The sequence below is a fragment of the Apodemus sylvaticus genome, chromosome 8, assembly GCF_947179515.1.
Source record: "Apodemus sylvaticus chromosome 8, mApoSyl1.1, whole genome shotgun sequence".
NCBI lineage: Eukaryota > Metazoa > Chordata > Mammalia > Rodentia > Muridae > Apodemus > Apodemus sylvaticus.
This window is the reverse complement of record NC_067479.1, coordinates 69,776,646-69,799,647: the sequence shown is the minus strand read 5'-3', so window position 1 is coordinate 69,799,647 and position 23,002 is coordinate 69,776,646. Positions and strand designations below refer to the sequence as shown.

Below are 23,002 nucleotides of genomic sequence, written 5' to 3'. Positions count from 1 at the left end.
GCAAAGCAGGTGTGGAGAATCCTGGGAGTGCCTCGCTCGGGTAGGAACTTGCAAAGGATTACTTCCTTCCCACTCAGAATTCACATAAAATCACAGTTTCTAAAGCTTCCATTTTCTTCCCTTTCTTTCAAAAATTAGAACTGTGAACACAGCTTTGATAAACACTTGACAATAAGCAATTAGGGGAGGAAGGCTCTGCCTGGCTCACATGCCAGGTTACAGCCCATCAGTACGGGACAGCACACAGCAGGTACTAGTGCAGGGAGGATAAACGCACACATTCCTGCTCACTCTCCACATGGACACAGCCCAGGATCCTGGGAACGGCATGGCCCAGGTGGGCGAGTCTTCTGCTTCCATGAATACAATCAAAACTGACTCCTGCAGATGGGCCCACCCACAGGCCAAACTGACCAAGCAACCCCTCACTAAGACTCTTTCCCACGTGCTACTCGGCTGTGTCAAGTTGACAATCAAAACTAACATTACCTGTCTTTATTATAACAAATGGAAGTGTAAGAAAGGGACCTGACATAAGGCACCCATCCCGCCCGCCACTATTCCTTCCCCATCTCCTCGGTAAATGGGGAAAGAGTGTCTTTGAGAGTATGATATGTGTACCTGGTGCTTCTGGAAGTCAGAAGACACGGGACTCCCTGCAACTGGAGTGATGAGTGACTGTGAGACCCATGTAGGTGCTAGGAATGAAACGCCAGTCCTCTAACAGCACAACAAGCTCTCTCAGCCTCTGGGCCATCATTCTAGCCCTGGTGGCATCTTTCTTGCGATAAGGCCTTGCTAAATAGTCAAGGAAAGCCTGAAACTCACTATCCTCCTGACTCAGCCTCCCCATAGCTTAGATTACAGGCATGGGCCGATGCCTAGGAAGTTTCAGGCACTGACAGAGTGACTAAAAACCTCACCTTCAGCAATTTACAGTAAAGTGAGGCAGAGGGTAAGCAGGAGAGCTGCAGAGGAGAGGCCCCGCCCCAGAGGAGCACAGGACCAGAGGACTAAGGGGAAGGCCAGAGAAACTGAATAGATAAGGAGTCTGCCTGGGGGAGGGGGTGGGAGTAAAATTCCAGCTGGAGGGAAGAATGCAGTCCCCTCCTCTGGGTTTACTGCAGAGGCTGGGGCTTTCCTGAAGTCTGGGGACAAACCAGAGGCAGCAAGACTCCACTACGAAGGGCCTTTGGCACATGTGCACAAGCTGGCTTAGAAGCAGGGTCTCGGCCAGGAATCCAGAGGCTGACTAGAACCAGTGCAGCAGTCCAGTCCACTGATGCTGGTATGTAGAACAAAGAGGGGCTCCAGGGCCTGGTCACACAAACCAGTGGTCTGGGTGTAAAGGCACAAGTTGCGACCGTAAGAGGCTCAGGCACTTACTCAGCCTGTGCTGCAGAGTTACACACGCCAAAGGGTCATCAGGACAGAGGCTATAAGTTCCTCCTGGAACATTCCTTTGGGAAGGTGTGGTCTGTGACAGTCAGAGTTTACCACCAAAGGATGCTAGCAGACAGCGAAGTCTACTAGCCCTTTCCACAGCTAGGCAAGGCAAGGGCTATGAAGAAAGCAACTACACAAGTTTCTGTTAAACCATTATTTCATGTTAAGCCATATTACCTGTGCATCCCAGGGCCAAGGCCCGCTTACCGGGCAATGAAGGAGGCCCTGGTAGCTCGAGCCTCCCAAGATTCCCCTGGAATTTGTTCTGAAACAGAGGCTGCTAAGGTCAGGAGGAACAGAGGACTGTGACCATGGGCAATCTTTTCCTAGTGCATACACCATTAGGCTGACAGCATTCCCAAGGAGCTCAAATACTCAGAAGCAACAGGTACGTCAGGTGGCATGTCATTACCACCCCCTGACCAATACCTAGGATCAGTGTGGTGGTTTGTATATGATCAGCCCAGGGAGTGGCACTATTAGAAGGTATGGCCCTGTTGGGGTAAGTGTGTCACTGTCGGTGTGGGCTTCAAGACCCTCATCCTAGTTGCCTGGAAGTCAGTCTTCCACTAGCAGCCTTCAAAAGAACTCTCAGCAACTCCTGCACCATGTCTGCCAAGAAGCTGCCATGCCCCTGCCTTGGTGATAATGGACTGAACCTCTGAGCCTGCGAGCCAGCCCCAATTAAATGTTGTCCTTATGAGAAGTGCCTGGGTCTCGGTGTCTGCTCACAGCAGTGAAACCCTAACTAAGACCATCAGCTGACCAGCTTTTGTCTTTCTCACCGTGGGATTCTGCAGCCCCTGGCTTCTGGTCCCTACCAAGCATCCCGTGATTCTTGCTTGCTCGTCCATGCCATGTGTGGCAGCAGCCGTCGCTCACTGCTAGGTACTCTTCTCCTGTGCAGGTCTTCCAGAACTAACGCCGGTGCCTTTCAGGCCACGCTGGCACAAGCTCAGGGTCTCTAGTGAGGAGGAGTGAGTGGGCTGCCCCAAGGCCCTGCTTCCCACACCAATGCTTTCTTTTCTCCAGTCCTGGGGAGCACAAGGCAGCTCTGCGGAGACCCCTCTGTGAGGAAGGACCCGGGATGCGCTGCATTTCTATTACATCACTCGTGCCCCAGGCATTTTCCAGGTCCTGTAAGCACAACCCTGACTACATACAGCCAACGCGCATACCACCTGCCATAACCTGGCACAGAGTTGGGCAGGAAGAGTCTAAATCAAAGGGATGGCAGAAACTGGACCAAAAGGAACAGTCTCAGCACATGTCTGGAAGAGGGTGATCATGTGCACTGGAGACGATGTGCACGCACGATGCTATCAGGGATGGAGAGAGACTGGTGGCTGTCGGTCCTCTGAGAGTGGCCCAGTCTCCAAATGTGCTGAACATACTCTCAAATGAATGGTAATATCTGTGATATGAATCCCACCCTCATACGTGTAGAACTCTGAACCAGTGCACAAACTGAACATCTATACAAGGTGTCTCTCTCACGAGGTATCAAAAAATGACCAGCCTGTGACTGTGCAGCTTAAATGTTAAGATGAGAGCTGACAAAATAATCAATTATTTAAGACCTGTATGAAAATGTGTTAATGAAAATGTGATTAAGGGCTGGAGAGATAGCTCAGTGGTTAAGAGCAACAACTGCTCATCTGAAGGTCCTGAGTTCAAATCCCAGCAACCACATGGTGGCTCACAACCATCTGTAACAAGATCTGACTCCCTCTTCTGGAGTGTCTGAAGACAGTGACAGTGTACTTACATATAATAAATAAATAAAAAAAAAAAAAAAGAAAGAAAGAAAAAAAAAAGAAAATGTGATTAAAAAAGCCAGGCATGGTGGTGCATGTCTTTAAGCCCAACACTAGAGAGGCAGAAATAAGCGGATCTCTAAATTCAAGGCTAGCCTGATCTATAGAGTGAGTTCTAAGACAGCCAGAAACTTGTTTTGAAAAAATGGGAGGGCTAGAGAGATGGTTCAACAGTTAAGAGTTAAGAGCACTGACTACTCTTCCGGGGGTCCTGAATTCAGTTCCCAGCAACCATATAGTGGCTCACAACCATCTATAATGGAATCAGATGCCATCTTCTGGTGTGTCAAAAGAAAAGAAAAATTGAAAAGACAAAAAAAAAATAAAAAAATAAATAAAAAATAAAAAACTGAAAACCCCTTCAGCTCTAACACAGGCTGGTATCTAATTTTTTTTTGTTTTTGTTTTTTGTTTTTTGAGACTGGGTTTCTCTGTGTAGCCCTGGCTGTTCTGGAGCTCACTCTGTAGACCAGGCTGGCCTCGAATTCAGAAATCCACCTGCCTCTGCCTCCCCAAGTGCTGGGACTAAAGGCGTGTGCAACCACTGCCTGGCACAGGTTACTATCTAGAAGATAAAGAGAAGTGGCCCAGCCTAATTGGAACTGGTGATGCTCACAGGACAGGGCTATAGTGTACTACAGTGATTATATCTAAGTGTTCACAACAAGTAGGTGCAAAGTTTTAACCAGGTCAGGAGACAAGAACCAGCATGGATCCAAATTCAGCATGGATGGCAGAAAAGATGCTACTCTGAACAGAGAAGCAGGTGTGCCCATGAGCCTCCTTTGTCAGTCAGGGTGGGAGGACGGTCTAAGGAGGAGAAAAGCCCAAGGGAAAATGCCAGTCCAGTCCTGTTCCAAGACCACTGAAGACAGACCTGCAGCTACACACAGAAGCGACCATGGCCCAGCAGCTAGGGCATAGCAGACTCTGAGATGCAAGTTAAAAGCACCAGGTCTGCCGGGCGGTGGTGGAGCATGCCTGTAATCCCAGCACTCTGGGAGGCAGAGACAAGTGGATTTCTGAGTTCAAGGCCAGCCTGGTCTACAGAGTGAGTTCCAGGACAGCCAGGGCTATACAGAGAAACCCTGTCTCAAAAAAACCAAATCCAAAAAAAAAAAAAAAAAAAAAAAAAAAAAAGCACCAGGTTTTTCCTCACTTGTAAATGGCACAGACCTATACTCCACTGAGAACAAACTCACTGAGAACTGCTCGCTCCCCCTAGACAGCAACCTAAGAGACCACTTCCTAACCTAAGGGTGTCACTTCCACACCTACCCCAGTGCAATATCTGCCTATAAGATGGACCAGTGGGCTTTTCTGCAAGCTGTCTGAGACAGGCAGAAGCACTCTGTTCACCCCCTCTAGTGTCTGATGTATGGCAACATACAGCCAGGAGATACCCGTTCAAAAGCAGTCCTCCCATGTTTTCTTAGCAGGTGCTGTAAAGCACAGAGAACTGGGCTGGGGGGTGGGGTGGGGGGTGTCCATCCACAGCAATGCCCTTTCTCTGCATATGACTCCAGCGGCCAAACAAAACATGACTGAGTTGGGCCAGGCATGGTGGCACACCCCTTTAATCCCAGAGATAGATGCAAGTGTATCTCTGTGAGTCCAAGGCTAGCCTAGTCTACACAGCAAATTCCAGGTCAGCCAGATACACATGCTGTGACTCTGTCTCAAAAACAAACCAAAATAAAACAAAAACAAGCAAAAAAAAAATAGCTAAGGACAGACAGTTCTCACAAGACTATCACAAAGCCTCACATGTCTACACCCTAGTCTTAACGCAGAAGTCCCATTACAGGCCACATGGTGGACAGAGGACCTTAGAGACATGTGTTGAATGAAGTAGCTGCTCACAAACTACACAGTACCACTCCTATCACTTTGCATACTTAGAGTAAGCAAATCCAGAGACAGAACAGAGGCTAATTAGAAGCAAGGAGACAGGAAGTGACAGCCTGATGTCCATGAGAAAGTTTTAGGTAATAGACAAATGCTATTTGCTGCAGCGGCAAGAATACATTTAATGTCATGGAACTAAACTGTACATACTTGCAAATACACACACACACACACACCAGTTCTCTTTCTAAACCATGGTGCCTAAATGACATTCCTGGCCCTAGACACTGGGTCCTAATAGTGAGGCAAAGTCCCACTCTGACTGGAGTCTGAACCCAGGGGTGGCTCACACACCCTCCTACCCTTCTGTCATTCTAACTCAGACACAGAAACACACCAAAGGAGGACTTGCACACAGTGTTCCCGTGGCATAAAACCAGCCAAGAGACTGGCAGTGTGGCTCAGTGTACAGCACCTCACCTAGCAAGCAAGAGGTCCTAAGTTCTAACCATGGCAGCTCCTACTGCACAACCCACCCCTCCCCAAACAATCACACAAAACCAACACCATGACGCTGGGAGCAGAGGAGAAAAGCAGGACCTCAGAATCCTTAGCTACTCCATGGAGTATGTGGTCAGCCTGTGCTATATGAGACCTTGTCTCAAAATATAAACAGTTGACCAGAGCCAGAAAAAATCAAAACCCTTCTGTGTCAGAGTGGAGCTGAGCTAGGGGCCTGGGACAGCAGCAAGGGCCAGGTGTTTTGGTTCTGTCTGCCCTTTCCAGAATAATGAACAATTTGAAGCACAGGCAGGCTAAGAGGATTCTTCAGTGATACCTCATGAAGCTACCAGCTGGTTTTCTTCAGTGTTTTGATTTTTCTCTTCATCTCTCCCCAACATTTTTTAGGAAGTGCTGGTCCTAGAACACCCCAGGTATTATTGTCTTTTTAAGAGGTTATGTTAAACAGCACCTACTGGTGTCCCTGGTCCTTGACAGAATCATTTAGAAAGAGGCAAACTTTCCCTGCCATAGAGAAGAAAAGTTCTGGTCTCAGCTTGGAGACCTTGTATTTTAAGGCTTAGTTTGAAGGCTAAACCTTAGTTTCATAGCCAAACCTTGAACTGTTAAATGAAATTTTTCATGGAAATATTTATCAGTCAAATGAAGACTACAGCTGGGGATGGGCTACACTGAGCAACTCCCACAGCATTTTAACAAGACCTGACAGATGAGAATTTTTACTTCATCAATTAGTTTATAAATATGACCCTTGGGAATATAAAATAAGTAAATCCAGCTTTTGAAAGCTTTGGCAAAAACAACTGATTTAAATATATTTTAGAGTAAAAAAGACACTGAAACTCAAAACCAGAAACAGCTAAGTAACTCACACCTGTAATCCCAGCCCTCAGGAGGCCAGCCTGGTCTATCTACACAGTGAGTTCCAGGCCAGCCAGAGCTTCCCAATGAATCCCTACCTCAAAGCAAAGCAAAACAAAGACCCCAAACAAACAAAATATCTTTAACAAATCAGGAAACAAAACCACTTCACTGCAAAATGAGAGCCCATTCCCAAATCCCCTGCTGAGCTGGGCAGCCACCAGTGACTGATAGAGTGCAGCGTTTTAGGCTCCCGTCGTCCATGCTTTCCCAAAGGCAGCTGCAGTCCTCCCAGATCAGATGCCAGCAGTTGCCGGAGAATTCTTACTCTCAAAAGTTCCTCCTCACGCTTTCCCATCCCACACAGGCGGCCAAACACACATCAAACATCAACTAGCGAGCCAGCCAAAACCTGCACCTATACATATGAACACTGGCTCTATTTTAGTGGGGTTTTGATGTTTGTTTACATTTGTTTGTATGTATGAACGTCACAGCATACCTGAGGTCAGAGGACAACTTGCAGGAGTCAGTTCTTTCCTTCTACCATGTAGGTTCTAGGGACTCAAACTCCGGCCATTAGATTTGGGCTATCTGGCCATCCTTGTCTGCAACATGGCCTACGTGGCCCAGGCTGGCCTCTAACTCACAGTCCACCTGCCTTAGTTCCTCTGCACAGGTGGCAAACTTTTGCCATGATGCTCCCATTTCCCTTCATTTATTTGTTTATTTTTTTGGGGGGGGCATATTTTAAAACAGCATTTCTTAGACCAAAACCTCCAGTTGTTATTTAAATCACATTCCCACTATAAGTAACTAGCAAAGATGAAACTAAATCACGCAGAGAGGCCAGGCCGTGAGCCAGACACTAAATGTCAGATTTATATACCACCACATACCTATACCACCACATACCTATACCACCACATACCTATACCACCACATACCTATACCACCACATACCTATACCACCACATACCTATACCACCACATACCTATACCACCACATACCTATACCACCACATACCTATACCACCACATACCTATACCACCACATACCTATACCACCACATACCTATACCACCACATACCTATACCACCACATACCTATACCACCACATACCTATACCACCACATACCTATACCACCGGTCCTGCCTACTCCAGAAAGTCACAGGTCAAGCCTGCCCTTCATAGGAGAGTCTCCCCAAGGAAAGCAATGACTGTCTTCTTAGAGATTCAGGAAAACACTGTTTCCCCACTGTCCAATAATCAGGTGCCCGTAAGACCTTGGTGAATCTGTGTACAGTGGCCACAGTACAGTAGACAAGCGTTCCCTGCAGAATCTAAGAGCAAGTAGCTGAAGAGGGCAGGATAGACCACCTCCATTAGCATTCCATTGAGCAAACCTCGCCTCCTCTGAACTCACCGCATGTACGCACGTTACTCTTGGGAGGCTCCAACTTCTGTGTAAAAGCTTGAACACAGAAGAGTGAAGAATGTATCCAGCCAGTCAGACAATGCTGGGGAGGGGGCAGGTGCTGTCTGGGAACTTTTAATGTTTACGAAATAAATAAAATAAAGCAGGAGAAGGACTCAGAGGTGGGATGGAGTTAACTGGTAATGGAAAGTGTTAGCCCTCCGCATTCCTACTTCAGATAACTTTTGGAAGGCAGAGGGGTTCATACTCTAAACCCAGGCCTACTTCATTCAAAGCCAACTTCCATTCTTCAAGATCTGGGCCACCCTAACTGTTTTAGAGATCTGCAGGGTCTGCTAAGGTATCTTAGCAATCAGGGTTAACAAGAAATGCAAAGTCCTGCTATGAAATAGGACACTTTTCATTCTTCCTCCAAGAAAATCCTATGTATGTCAAATATTGGCACACAAACAAAAAGTACTTGTTAATTAACTTTACAAAAAAAAAAAAAAACCCACCACTCTCACAATGAAGTCGACACAGTCTAGACGTTAACCAACATAAAGTACTTGCCAAGTGACTGGCAGGCACTAAGCAGTGCCAAACTTCTCTCCTAATTTTAGCATCTCCACCAATTATCTTTACTTCCAACATTACTGTTTTATTATAGCTTCAAGATGAAACAATAAATCAAGTAGCATTCGGCTTAACAGCATTGAGAGAGCAGCTAAATAACATTCAGGGATATTAGCAGCCCAAGCAAGTCCTTAGAAGTCATCCCTCAGAGAGTGACACAACAGTTGTGCCTCAGCGCGTCCCTGAACTCCAGCTGCTCCAGAGAACACACCAAGCAATGAGCTTTTTAGAAGGACGGAGCTTGACTCGCGGTGGTGGCGCACGCCTGTAGTTCCAGCACTCTGGGAGGCAGAGGCAAGCGGATTTCTGAGTTTGAGGCCAGCCTGGTCTACAGAGAAGTCCCAAGACAACCAGGGCTACACAGAGAAACCCTGTCTCGAAATAAACCAAATCCAAAAAAAAAAAAAAAAGAACGGAGCTTTTTAGAAGGACCGAGCTTTCTGGGAATTTCTACAGCTTCCACAAAGTCGAACTGCCCCTTCTGTGGACTGGAACCTATCATCGTTTGTAGGACACATTTACAGCCAAGACAGTATAAATGCATTAAGTTTATAATCTGTAGTCCTTCCAGCATACTACTATTCTTAAGTAGAATGGAATATTGCTGAAAAGTTTCGTGCTATTACAAGCATGAAATAAATACAGAGCTCTGTGTTGATCTAGGTTTCCCTGATACAAACACAACACCTTTAACCCCCTCCCCGCCCCCCCCGCCCCGCATTACCCTCCCCCCCCATCGCTCCCCAGTAGCTTTGGTACCAGTTTAGTGTGGATTTACCAGCTCCAACCTCCATTCTACTCTCCAGTGGGTTTTAAGGGCCTAGGGCAGGCTATTTACAACGCAGCATTTAAAATAACAAGGCATTTTATTGTAAACGTGTTCCCCGCCCACCATTCAAAGTCCCTCCCAACCCTGAAAGTCCCTCCCACCAAAGCCGTGATTCACTAAGAAATACCGACAGCTCCAATTTACACTTACACTATTCCAACTAGTTAGCGAGGCTGAAGAATAACTCTCAATTCAAAACTTCGAATTCTGCAATTCTGTTCTAATTCCGCATAGCAGCCTCTGTTGGTACCATATGAAGCTGACATTTTGAAATGTGGTAAAAGTTAAGCAATTTCAAAGGAACCATGGTGAATTCGTTCAACAGCGCTTTCTATACCTGGATAATCAGACAAAATTTTACAAGAGGCTGAATACTGTAATGTATTGTTAATTATAGTTAAGTTAAAACAGGCTTTCTAAGCAGCGTCTGCATTCCTGTGCTGGAAGATTTTTTGTTGTTGTTGTTAGCGTCTTATTATAACAGTTGCTAAAGGGAGGGGGGAGATATCACAAAAAGTAGCCCTGTCTCCAAATTTAGCACTTAAAACTAGTGAGCATCATTTACAAACCCAAGCTGGGGTTAAACTAAAAATACGAAACAAGATTTGGTACAAAGTCCCTAATAAGCGGGTACATTACGGGCAAGCAGGAGAAATTTAAAGGCGTGAAAAGTCCTCGCTCAGACTTTTTGTCAACAAAATCTGCACGTCCAGTTCTCTCCCGTTCACACTCACAGGCACATGTTTTCACCCGGCGGCCTCCAGCACGCCGCTGGTGGCCGAGGTCGCCCGGGTAAGACCCCGGCCACTCAGGCGAGGCTCGTGCGTGACCGGGGCTAGGGACCGGCGCTACGGACTCAGGCCGTAGAGTCGCGGGTGGGGAGGAGCAGCGGAGGCCAACCCGGGAGAAGTCGACTCGAGAGAGGCGTTACGCAACCGCCCCGCACCGACCGCCGGACGGCGCGGCCGGGGACGGGGCTCCGGGCGGGCACCGCGCTGCCGAGGGCCCGGGATACAGCGCGCAAGGCCGCGAGCGCGCGTGGTGGACGGCGCGGCGCTCGGAGGCCCAGGCTGGGCGGGGTCGGCGCCGCGGGACGCGGGGTCTGGGCCTCCGGACGCTGCTGCGCGAGCACAACAAAGCCGCCCCGCCACCGTCACCCGCTGCCCCGAACCCACCCGGGACCCACCCGACGGGCTGTCCGTGCTCCGCAGGGCGGCTCGCGCGTGAGACCGGGCGGAGCCCTGTCCCGACAAACTTCCCGGCCGCGGCCCCTTACCTCCGGGAGCGCTCTACACCCTCGGCGGCGTCCTGGCCCGCGGCTCCGGGACTTCGCGCGCCGGGAGACCGGGCGCCGGTGGCGGCAGTGGCTGCTGACCCCGGAGGGTCGGGGGAGCCCGGGGAAGCGGCGGCTGTGCTGGCGGCGGCGGCTCCATCTTCCCGGGGCGCTCACACCGCGGTTCCGAAGCGCAGACCCGAGCGGGACATTCGCTACATTGTTGGCATTCCACGGGCGTCACGTGACCCCTCCTCCCGCGTCACTCCCGGCCGCATACCAGCCCGGGCGGGGCGCCCGCGGCCTTGCTCCCCGGCCCGCCGCTCCGCCCCGCCGGCCCTTCCTGCGCCGCCTGGCCGGGCCGCACCGCCACCTGCCCAGCTCTGGGCTCGCGTCGGAAGTCGGCAGCCCGGGAGCGCCGGTTTTGCTAAACGCCTCGTACCAGTCGGTGAGAAAAGTAAGTTCGCAGGCTCCCGGCGCCAGCCACGGAAAAGTGCAGCCGGCTGCTGAGACTCGGGCATCAAATTATAAAACAGGACGCCTGACTGCCGAGCTTAATAGAACGCAGGTTAACCAGCTCCCTCCCCAGGCACATTTTAGGAAAGTGATTTATGGTTTTATAAAACACATCAGTGTTGCACGAACCAACCACGGAGACTGGCGTTTACACTTCGGCCACTCCTTTATCCTCCATTTGGGGATTTGGTCCAGGGACAGACGCTGAGAAATAACAGCGTGGAGGCCAAGTCCTTCGTTTACTATTGGCTGTCTAACGTCACACTCCCCACCACCTACGGTCTGTGGTAAGTGATGGTGAGGACTAATAGTCTTAAAAGTCAACCCGGTTTCCTCTTTAATTAACAAACGTGACATTTGAAGTTTCAATTCCGGAAGAAATTCACAAGAGTGAAGATCATTTGTACCAGTTTTTATTTTTGTCCTCGGGAAGGAACTCAAGTTCTCTCTCCTGTGCCAAATTCAGGCTGTACTATCAAAGGGACCCTTGTCAGGACTGTTTTAACTGCTTCACCAGCCTTTAGTCCTGGGCTGCTCCTCACCCCCCACCTCTCTAATTCCCTCAAGGCTTCTTCCAAAGAATTTCATTTCTTTGTCCTTTGAACTTTAATAATTAAGCCTCCTGCAGATTAGCCTCATTTTCTTTAGTCAGCCTGACCCTGTGTGTGCTACAGTGACATCTTGCACTGTGATGGGGAACCAAGGCCTCTGTAATGCTCTATATAAGAGGAGTCTGGCACTCAGCTGTGAACTTCTCTCCCATCGGGAAGAGCACTGGCAACCTTCACTATGTGTTTCAAAGTTCCTACCTCTTGCTCTTTAAAAATTTAAGAAATGTTAGGAAGCCAGTTAGTGATGCACACCTATGATCCCAGCTCTTAGGAAGGCGAGTGATCTCTGAGTTCAAGGTCAGCCTGGTTATAGAGAGAATTCCAGGACAACCATGGCTACACAGAGAAATCCGGCATGGGAGGTTGAGGGGGTGAGGTTGAGAGAGAGAGAAACTTTTATCAAATGAAAAATGCTATAAAGTAAGTGGTGTCATTGTTTAGATTGTAAATATCCCTCCAAGTACATGTACTGAAGATCTAACTTCCAATCTGAACCCTATTGGTAGCTGGTTGATGGGACCTTTCCAAGGTGGAGCCTAGGGGAAGTGTGTGCCTTTGGAGAGGATGCGGGGACCCTTTCTGTCTTGCTTCCAGGGTGTCTGTGAGGTTCCAGCTTTATCTCACCAATAGAGCCAAGGCAGCAGACCACAGACACAGCCCTCTGAAGCCAGAATCCTCTTTACTTCAGTTGCTTACTAATACAAATAGACTCTTTCCATTCATATGGAAAATACTTAGTTTTTTTGCACCTGGGGCTGGAGAAATGGCTTAGCAGTTTGAAAGCACTTGCACTTCCTGGAGAAACCTCAGGAATGCCTCTAATGCCACTGCCAAGGGATCTGATGCCTTGTTCTGGCATCTGAGGGTAGATGCGCGAGCACACACACACACACACACACACACACACAATTAGCACAGACACACACAAAAATAAATCCTTTTTTAAAAAAGAACAAAAATAACTTTGTTTTTGTCAGACAGTGGTTGTGCAGACCTTTAATCCCATTACTGGGGAGGCAGAGGCAGGCTGATCTCTGAGTTCAAGGCCAGCCTGGTCTACAGAGTTAATTCTGGGACATCCAGGGCTACAGAGAGGAAACCCTGTCCAAAAACAAAGAAACAAACAAATAAACAAGAGCTTTTTGCAACGGCACTGCTTATAATAGTGAGGAGCCGAGGACAGCTGGATGGCATGAGCGGAGAGGGAAAGTCACACGGTGGTTACATCCGGCAGTTAAGAGGCTGGCTTTCTCTCTACCAAAGGACAAATGATTACAGATGGAATTCAGACCCAGTGTGGGGTGAAGAATACCAAATTGCAGAACTGTGCATAGGTTACTACACCATGTCTATAAATAAACACAGGCTTGGAACCCATACTCGCCTCATCCTTTGTATAAGTGTGAACTCTTATGTGTCACACCCATGAGAGCTGTGGCCATTTAGAAGAAATGGAAATTGAACCAAGGAGGGAAAACTAGTGTTTTAAGTTAATCTACAGTGCTTGCTGCTTTTATTAAAAAGCTGAAGGTAAACTGTCAACATTTAAAAATTTTTTAGATTGATTTATATGTTTGAGTATTTTCCTTGAATATAGGTATGTGCACCACATATAAGCCAGGTGCCAATGGAACCCAGAAAAGTGCATCGGATCCCTTAGAACTAGAGATGGTTGTGAGCCACAAAGGTATTCTATTTGTGCCTTTAATTTTTAAAATGGTTCTAAATACATGCATTTGAGACTAGACAAATTGGAAACAAGTGTCCAAGATAGGGCTTTGATGAGGAAACTAATCAACAGTCAAATCAGGCATCATGGTGTGTGCCCATAGTCCCAGCACTCAGGAGATGTCGGCAGAAGGATCAGAAGGTTAAAGTTCATCCTCGGCTACATAGTGAATTCTAGCCCAGCTTTGAGGCCAATGAGACCCTATCTTTAAAAGAGGAGGAGGAGAAAGAAGAAGAGGAGGAGGAGGAGGAGGAAGAAGAGGATGAAGAAGAGAAGAAGAAAAGAGAGAAAAGTATCTGCACATAGCAATTCTAGGTGATATTTTTATTTTATAACTTTTGATACATCAATAGTAGGATAGCCAACAACAAATATTTTTAAATTAACAAAACAGATACACTTATGTGATGTATGTATACCTGAGGAGAAAAAGAGAGAACACAAGGCCAGTTGAGCACTGCATCATCTTTAGTGACAAAATTACCATGTATAGATTGATCTATTATTTGTGTGTGCCATGTTTAGCCTAGAACGATGGTCTAGACGGACACTTTGTCTCCTCCTGTCTTTAGAGGAACCGTGTCATTAACCCTTTCTGATAGAAGAAGACCTTGAAGTAGAGATCAGAGCTGCCCAGGATCAGAGCTGAGATGTGAATCTAGGTAGATCTAACTGCAGAGCTCAGGAGCACTGGATTACAAGGCTCTCTTCAGGTCATCACCAGAAGTCATGATTACAATGTACTTATAAACACAGGAACAAACCAACATAACCCCTTTACACTTGTAGTGTTCTTGGCTTGTTGTTGTGTTGCTGAAGATGGAAGCCAGGATCTCACAGGTGCTAGGCAGGCACTCGACCACTAAGATGGCCCCAGCAGTGTCTGAAGAGAAAAGGAGTATGACTAAAAGAAGAAATGTCTGCAGAGGGAGGAAGAGTGGAGCCCAAGAGCTTGGTCTCTTAGTTTCGACCAAAGCAGAGACATCTGTCATAGACCTTGCTAGTTAGTGTTGGGAGTCAACCCTCCAGCGAGGCTCCTGAAGTAAAGACAGGATTTACTCCACCCAAGGAGAATGTCCCCCAAGACCAATACCCTGCTCATGTTGTTTCTGAGTGCAAACATCCTGACTATTGACTCAGCCTCCTTCATGCCATGGGTGTCTGGAGAGCAGGGTCTGGTCTTTGGACACATTCTTGTCTCCATATTTGTCACCAGTGTGATGGAGACTCACCGGATCTGTCTCACCACAAAACTGTTCTCTCTAGACAGTCATGAAAATGTAGAGCAGGATCGGATTGCAGAAGGCCTGGAAGTCTGGGAAGAGGCACACCACACTGCTCGTCTCATAAGGACGTGGTTTTCCCCATGTGTTTTGTCTCTCATTAACCAGGCTATGGCTTCCTGCACAACAGGAAACTGTAAAGAACCTCCTGACTGAGAAGCAAATATACTTTAAAGCCATCTTTACTGTGTCAAATATCAAAGTTTGAGTATGAACCATTTCCGCTCAAGTATGGTGGCCCAAACCCACAATCCCAGCACTCAGGATGCCGGTGTGGGGAGATTGAGAGTCCCAGGCCAGCTTAGACTATATCAAGAGACCCTATGAATGCATGAATGAAATATTATCTGTTTTGGAGTCAGCTGCAGGGAACTCCTTCTCTATTGATCTTTGGCTACTGTGGTTCAAAGCTTTGGAGTTAACCATATCGCCTTTGCTAGTTAGCTGATATGTATCCATGATGCCTTGATATCCTTTTTTAAAACTTTATTTATTTTATTTTGTTTTTTTCTGGTCAAGGTTTCTCTGTTGCCCTGGCAGTCCGGAAACTTATTCTGTAGACCAAGCTGGCCTCAGACTCACAGAGAGTCACCTGCCTCTGCCTCCCCAATGCGTGGATTAAAGGTGTCTGCCACCATACCCAGTTTATTTATTTTTATTCTATATGTATGGGTGTTTTTCCTGAATGTATGTATATGTACCATTTGCATGTAGTACCCAATGAGGCCTGAAGAGGGATAACAGACCCCCTGGGGCTGGAGTTAGAGATGGTTGTAAACCAATGACATCTGAAATAGGCCAGGCTTCAAGCTGCAGAATTTGACTCTTAACCCAGTGACAACAGGAAGTATTTATAGAACCTTCTGTCTGTAGAAGGTTGCTTGGTGGGCCGGAGGACAGTCCCATGGTTTGACACACAGAAGAAAGTAGAGTAGAAATGGAAACCTTTTTCACTCTTCCGTTGGCTTTTTCTCTGCCTCTGTTTTCTTCCTTTTCTTCTCTCCTATTAAGTCTGGCTATCGGTGTGGTGGCTTGGGCCAGTAACCCCAACACATGGGACAGAAAAGCAAGAGACACTGGATTCAAGGTCATCCTCTGCCTCATAGCAAATAAGATGGTATCTTTAAAAAAAAAAAAAAAGCAAAAAAGGGCTGGTGTATACCTCAGCGGGTAAGGGGCTAACAGCAAGTCTGGTGACCTGAGTTCAGTCCTGGGATCTGCATGATGGATAGAGAGAACTGACCACAGTGTTGAGCACACACAACAACAGACAGACAAATGTAAAAAGAAAATTTTCTTTTTTAGAAAAGCCAAAACAACTGGGCAGTGGTGGTACACGCCTGTAATCCCAGCACTCTTGAGAGGCAGAGGCAGGTGGATTTCTGAGTTCCAGGCCAGCCTGGTCTACAGAGGGAGTTCCAGGACAGCCACGGCTACACAGAGAAACCCTGTCTCAGAAAAACCAAATCCAAAAAAAAAAAAAAAAAAAACCAAAACACAACAAAACAAAACAACAACAAAAAAAAAAGAAACAGGGCTGGAGAGATGTTTCAGTGGTTAAGAATACTGACTGCTGCTCTTCCAGAGGTCCTGAGTTCAATTCCCAGCAACCACATGGTGGCTCACAGTCATCTGTAATGGGATCTGATGCCCTCTTGCTACAGTGTACTCATGTACATAAAATAAAAAAAAATAATTCTTTCAAAAATTAAAAATTATAGCTGGGCGGTGGTGGCTCACGCCTGTAATCCCAGCACTCTGGAAGGCAGAGGCAGGCAGATTTCTGAGTTCGAGGCCAGCCTGGTCTACAGAGTGAGTTCCAGGACAGCCAGGGCTCTACAGAGAAACCCTGTCCCGAAAAAACCAAATCCAAACAAACAAACAAAAAAAAAAAAAAAAAAAAAAAAAGAGTTGCCTTGGTCATAGTGTCTGCTCATAGCAGTAAAATCCTAACTAGGACAAAAATTAAAGAAAAAAAAAAAACCAATTAGTGGCCGGGCAGTGGTGGCACACATCATTAATCCCAGCACTTGAGAGGCAGAAGCAGGCAGATTTCTGAGTTTGAGGCCAGTCTGGTGTCTACAGAGTGAGTTCAAGGACAGCCAGGGCTACGCAGAGAAACCCTGTCTCGAAAAACCGAAAAGAAAAAGAAAAAAAAGAAAAGCCAATTAGCATCTTAACCCAGGCCTTCAAGCACTGTCCCACCGAGGCCCTTAGCCACATTTATGGTTTTTTCTCAGCAATGAAACAGTTTGGATATCAGGGCTCAATCCCTAGGATATCAACTCTCACAGCTGTCTTGCAGTTTTAAAGTGTGAACTCTTCCCTGATTTTAAATAATTTCTAATAGCTTTACTTCTAGCTATTATAGGGAGAGACTGCCCTAGAAAATGCATGCAGGCTTCCTATGTACAGCTGGGGCAGCTCAGGACCCGGGACCCCACGGACCTGCTCTTCTGGATGCCTCCAGCCCTGCACAGGTATTTTCATTTCCCAAATAGCCTCTGAGCGGCTCAGATGAGTGATAACATATGAGGTTGCAGAAATCAGCCTTGCTCAGTGAGCTAAAGCTCATTCGTTCCCAGGAAAGCTCACAGCAGCGGCCTCATGAAGATGCAATCCCATTCTGAGTTAGACAGTTCTTTGGACAGTTCATATTAGTAAGACAGCGTTAGTAAGGGAATCAGTCTCCCAACATACCCACCCCCTTTGCATTCCCCTAGTGCTGACTGGCTTTACTCGAGTATTCCTTATATTTATGCTTGGCTGCAACTTCTGTGTCACACCCGGGTCTGTATCTGGAAAAGTTCCACTAAAAAGGCAATATTCTTGTGTGTTTTAAAACCTTCCATTAAAAACGTAAAACAAGGGGCTGGAGACACAGCTCAGCGATTAAGGTTACTGACTGCTCTTCTAGAGGTCCTGAGTTCAGTTCCCAGGGACCACATGGTGACTCACAACCATCTGTAATGGAATCTGATGCCCTCTTCTGTTGTGTCTGAAGACAGCAACAGTGTACTCACATACATAAAATAAATAAATAATTAAATAAAAACAATAACAACAAAAAATGTAAAACAAGGCTCAGTGGTGGGTGCATACCTTTAACCCCAGCACTGGGAGGCAGAGGCAGGAGGATCTCTGTGAGTTCAAGGCCCCCTTGGTCTATAGAGTGATTTCCAGGCCAGTGAGGCCCTATCTAAATAACAACAGCGGGCCAGGGAGGTGGTACAGTGGTACAGAGCAGAGGCTGCTCTTCTGGAGGACCCCTACCTGACTGCTCACAACTGCTAGAACTCCAGTTCTGTGGGGTCTGACGCCAACTTAGGGTCTCTCTAAGCACCAGACACAAAAGAGGTGCACAGACATACATAAGAGAAAGCATTAAAAAAAAAGGAAAAAAAAAGAACAGGCCAGGTGTGCTGGAACATGTCTTTAATCCCAGCACTGGGAGGCACAGGCAGGGAGATCGGGTGTGAATTCCAGGCCAGCTTGGCATGCATAGTGAGTGAGCTCCAGGCCAGTCACAGTTACAGAGTAAGATCTAGTCTCAGAAACAAACAACAGAAACATAAAACAATGAACTAGTATCTCTGGCCCACTCTGGTCTCAGACTTCTGGGCCCAAACAGCCCGTCTCTGCCTCCCAAATACTGGAGCTACATGCCGGTAGCTTCAGCAGGCTCATTAAAACCATCTGTTTATTCGTTTATTTTTGGGAGAGGATCTCATGTCGATGAGCCTGACTGTTCTCCCCCAAGCCCCGCTCCCCACACCTCTTCTTGCTGGTAGATAGGTGTGTGCTGCCACACCTGCTAAAAATCTTACCATGCTATTTTGTATCAAATATTGGTAAACTTTATGAAGAATAAGTCCAAGACTTTTTTCTTATTACAATCAATTTCTGTAACAAAATAAACATATCCGAGTCATTTGGGAGGATCCAGCTAACCTAGATCTACCAAAAATATTTAACTGTATAATTGGTTGTAAAGGAAGCGGTTTTGTGATCTTTAACTAAAGACCTGTGAGCGAGCTGCTGTCTGGGTTGTGAGCTGTTACTTTAAGCAGCACCTGTTCTGCTTTATCTACCAGATACCAGATCAGAAAAAAGAGAAAAGAAGTGTGTTATCATTAGATGCTTGAAAAACATGGCCAGAAGAAAGCCACGAAGACACTGTGATGAGCCGACTTCAGGGAAAACGTAGAAGCAGGCCTGTGGGGCTCAGGCTGCCAGATTCCAGAGCAGAGGGAAGCAGTTGCTGCAGAGTGTATTTGATTATGGATAATTGAAGGCCAAGAAGAGTTGGAACGGGGCAAATGCCCCAGAACTAATCCCTTTCCAAAGGACAGAGGTGAGAGGAAGGATCAGAATTTGAAATAAAGCTACTTAGAAAGGGAAAGGGGCTGAAACAAAGTCAGGAGGAAAGCTGGTATTCAAGGCATGCAGAGAATGGACTCAGAGAGAGTAGGGAGGATGTTAGGGCCTCGGGGAAATGAAGTAAACAGAGTGGATAGAAGAGATGACTTAGCTCTGTGGTTAAGTACTGTCAAATTAAAAGCTAGCGAGGTGGTAGTGTTTGCCTGTGGTCCCTAGCTGCCCAAGCTGCTAAGGCAAGAGGATCCCTTGAGCCCAGAAATTCAAGGCCTGGGTAATGGAGACCCTGAATAAACAAACAGACCACAACCACCACCCTCCGCTACAAAGCTGGCCACAGTAGGCACACCTGTAATCCCAGCACTTAGTGGAGGCATGAGAATCAGGAGTTCAAGGTCAGCCTTAACTACCTGCTAGCCTGGGCTACAAGAGAGCCAGTCTAAGAAACACAAAATGAAGCACAAAACTTTAAAACTTGTTTAAAGTTAAAAGTTTTTATTTTAACTTTAAAAAAAAAAAAACCCAAAAAACAAAACACAAACTATCACCTGAAGCAAAGAGGAGGGAATAGGGACTCCTGTGAGCCTTTCCCCCAGCTGCTGGGAAATGAGCCACGCCCCTCCACGCGGCTGCCTTGATGTACTTGCTGCTCTATACCAAGGACCAATCCAAGGAACCCTCCATGACTCCCTGGAGTACTTTTCCTTTTTGTTTGTCTCTGGGTGGCCCTCAGTACTGCTGCTCACCGCACTTTTTTTCTTTATGATTATTCGATGTAGGCCTAGCTTCCCATAAAGTGTATGTTCTGGGAAGACGGTGTGTTTGCTGTTCACCACGATGCTCGATCTCTGCACTGAGCCCCAAATCATAAGCTAGGTCACTCATGGCTAAGGAAAAACGTGTACTCCTAACACAGCCGACCTGGGACTCCAGGTCAGCCCTGAAATCACCGGTGAAAACGAGCGCCATAGCTGCTGTGTGACTGACTGAGCTGCTGTGTGACTGACTGAGCTGCTGCTGTGTGACTGACTGAGCTGCTGTGTGACTGACTGAGCTGCTGTGTGACTGACTGAGCTGCTGCTGTGTGACTGACTGAGCTGCTGCTGTGTGACTGACTGAGCTGCTGTGTGACTGACTGAACTGCTGTGTTTGGTGGCTTGGAATATTAAATGCACTTGCCACTTCTTGGTATTTTCAGCTCTTGGTGTTTTTTTTGGGACATTATCCCATCACGGATTAAGATCATCTGTGCCACAAATGGAGTCACTGGAGCAACAGAAACCAAGTTCCCTCAAATTCACACAGGCTGAAGATCCAACAGCCAGGAGTGGAGAAGACGGTGCAGACAAGCTGAGGAGAATCTACTTCAGTCTCTTCTCTCACTCCACGTAGCCTCGGTGTCTTAGTTAGGTTTCTATTGCTGTGAAGAGACACAGTGACCACAGCAACTCTTATAAAGGACAACATTTAATTGGAGCTTTGTTTACAGTTCAGAGGTTCAGTCTGTTATCATCATGGTGGGAAGCCTGGCAGCGTGCAGGCAGGCATGGTGCTAGAGAAGGAGCTGAGAGGTCTACATCTAGAGACCTCTTGAGTTTGCACAAAGAGATTGTGTGCCGCACTGGGCATAGCTTGAGCATGGGAGACCTCAAACCCCACCCCTAGTGACACATTTCCTAAAACAAGGGCACACCTACTCCAATAAAGCCACACCTCCTAAGAATGCCACTCCCTATGGCCAAGCATTTAAACACATGAGTCTATGGAGGCCATCCTATTCAAAGTATAACACTTGGGTAGCCTTTTCCTTGTCTGTGGCCACCGCCTGTGTTTCTGCACATGACTGGCCCTCTGTGCATGTCTGCATATGCTTTGCATTAGGACATGGTCATGCTTGATCAGGGCCTGCCCTGATAGCTTCAGTTTGACTGTGTCTACACAGATCCTATCTGTAAATAAGGTCATATTTTGAGGTACTAAGGGTTAGGATGCCAACATAGGCATTTGGAAGAACACAGCCCATCCACCATGAGAGTGAATGGAGCAAGTCTGCTCTGTTGTTTTATACAGCATATGGGCTAAGAATTATGTTGATTTCTAAGTTATTGGGAGAAGAAAATTAAAAGAAGAGAAGCATTTCACGACCCACGGATGGGATGTGCAATCCCTATTGCAGTGCCTACGACGCAAGCCATGACTGGAACGCGGCCGTGCACCTTAGATCTCAATCTCCCGTGGCTGCTTTCTCTTTACAGCAGATGCTATTGCAACATATATGGCCTGTAAAACCCTAAATATTTGCTGTTTGTTCTTTACAGAAAAAAAATTGCCAACCTCTGCTCCAGAGCAGTGACAGCAGGTGTGAAAAAACTGTGAATGGGGTGGAGAGTCATTGAGGAGGCAGGATCTACAAAGTGTGGCACGGGAGGCATCGGTGACCCTAGTCTCTCTAGCATCCCCCGCCCATACCTACATTACCATATAGCCCGGGAGGCCCCAGGAACAAAACATGTGTTCAGACTAACGTACAACTATTTAGCCTACAGATGTGAAAAAGAAAAAACACTTTTTTTTTCCCTGTGAAAATCACTATCACTATAAAAGCCAATTCAGGCAGATCTGCTAGACCACCACTCTTAAGACCTCATCTTCAAGGACAGGGTGGAGCCTCAAGTCACTTAAGCCCCAGGGTCCTCTGTGGCTATGATTTGGATGCATCTTCACAAAAGCTCATTGCTGGAAACTTAATTCCAGAAGCATCTGGTGATGACTTTAGCTGTGGGGCCTGTGGGAACTGATTTGAGTTAGATAAGGAAAAGAGGACCAAGTCCCTTGGCTTAAGGAGAAGAAGAAGGGAATCCTGTATCTTCAGGGGTATTCATTTGCTTTCCATTGCTATGATGACCAAAGGCCGTTTGGGGAGGAACGGCTTTCTTTTATAGCTCACAGTCTGTGATGAAGGGACGAGAAGGGACTCGCGGCAGGAGCTGACCTGACAAAGCTGCCATGGAGGAGCACTGCTCACTGGCCTGCCTTCCAAGGCTTACCTCAGGCTGTTAGCATATACAGCCCAGGGCCCTGCGCTCAGGGATGGCACTGCACAGTGAACTGGGTGCTGTGCATCAATCATTAATCAAGAAAATGCCCCACAAAGCTGGAGAGGCAGCTCCCTGGTTAGGAGTGCTGGCTTCTCTTGCAGAGAATCCAGGTTCTATTCCCAGCACCCACACGATGGCTCACAAGCATCTGTGACTCCAGTCCCAGGGAATCAGATGCCCTTTTCTAGCCATTGCTGTCACCAGGCTTACAGATGATGTACAGATGTACTTGCAGGTAAAACACTCACATACATTAAATAAATAAACCTTAAAAAAAAAAAAAAAGCTGGGCTGTGGTGGCTCATGCTTTTAATCCTCAGGAAGCAGAAGAAGGTAGATCTCTAAGTTTGGGGCCAATTTGGTCTACAGGGTAAGTTCTAGGGCAGCCAGGACTACACAGAGAAACCATGTCTTAAAACAAAACAACACAAAAAACAGAAGAAGGAAGGAAGGAAGGAAGGAAGGAAGGAAGGAAGGAAGGAAGGAAGGAAGGAAATGTCTTCACAGACTTACCTACAGGCTAATATGATATAGGCAATTCCTCAATTCATGGTTATTGATATTTGTTTTCTTTTTTCTGTTTTGTTTTCCTCCAGGTTTCTCTAGCTTGTGTCAAGTACAGCGGGTTACTATAATTCCCCTTCACCATAATGGATGCAGTAAGAGGCTCTGGACAGATGCTAGTACTCTGTGGATTTTCAAGACTCCTGTGGAAAATGAATGTCTGTATTAATTAC

At 46.9% G+C, this 23,002-nt stretch overlaps 1 protein-coding gene across 2 annotated transcripts in view; it reads right to left on the bottom strand.

Moving 5' to 3' along the window:
• Positions 1–10,737, bottom strand: part of Lats2 (large tumor suppressor kinase 2) — a 54,074-nt gene extending 43,337 nt beyond the window's left edge. The window contains exons 1-2 of one of the 2 annotated variants that reach the window (XM_052191337.1): positions 10,655–10,719; positions 9,529–9,715 (exon numbers count right to left, since the gene is read on the bottom strand). The gene's annotated coding sequence lies outside the window, so the exon portion shown is untranslated. Of the gene's footprint in view, positions 1–9,528; positions 9,716–10,654 lie in introns of both variants that reach the window. The other variant, XM_052191335.1, reaches the window with a different exon arrangement.
• Between the last annotated feature and the right edge of the window lie 12,265 nt (positions 10,738–23,002).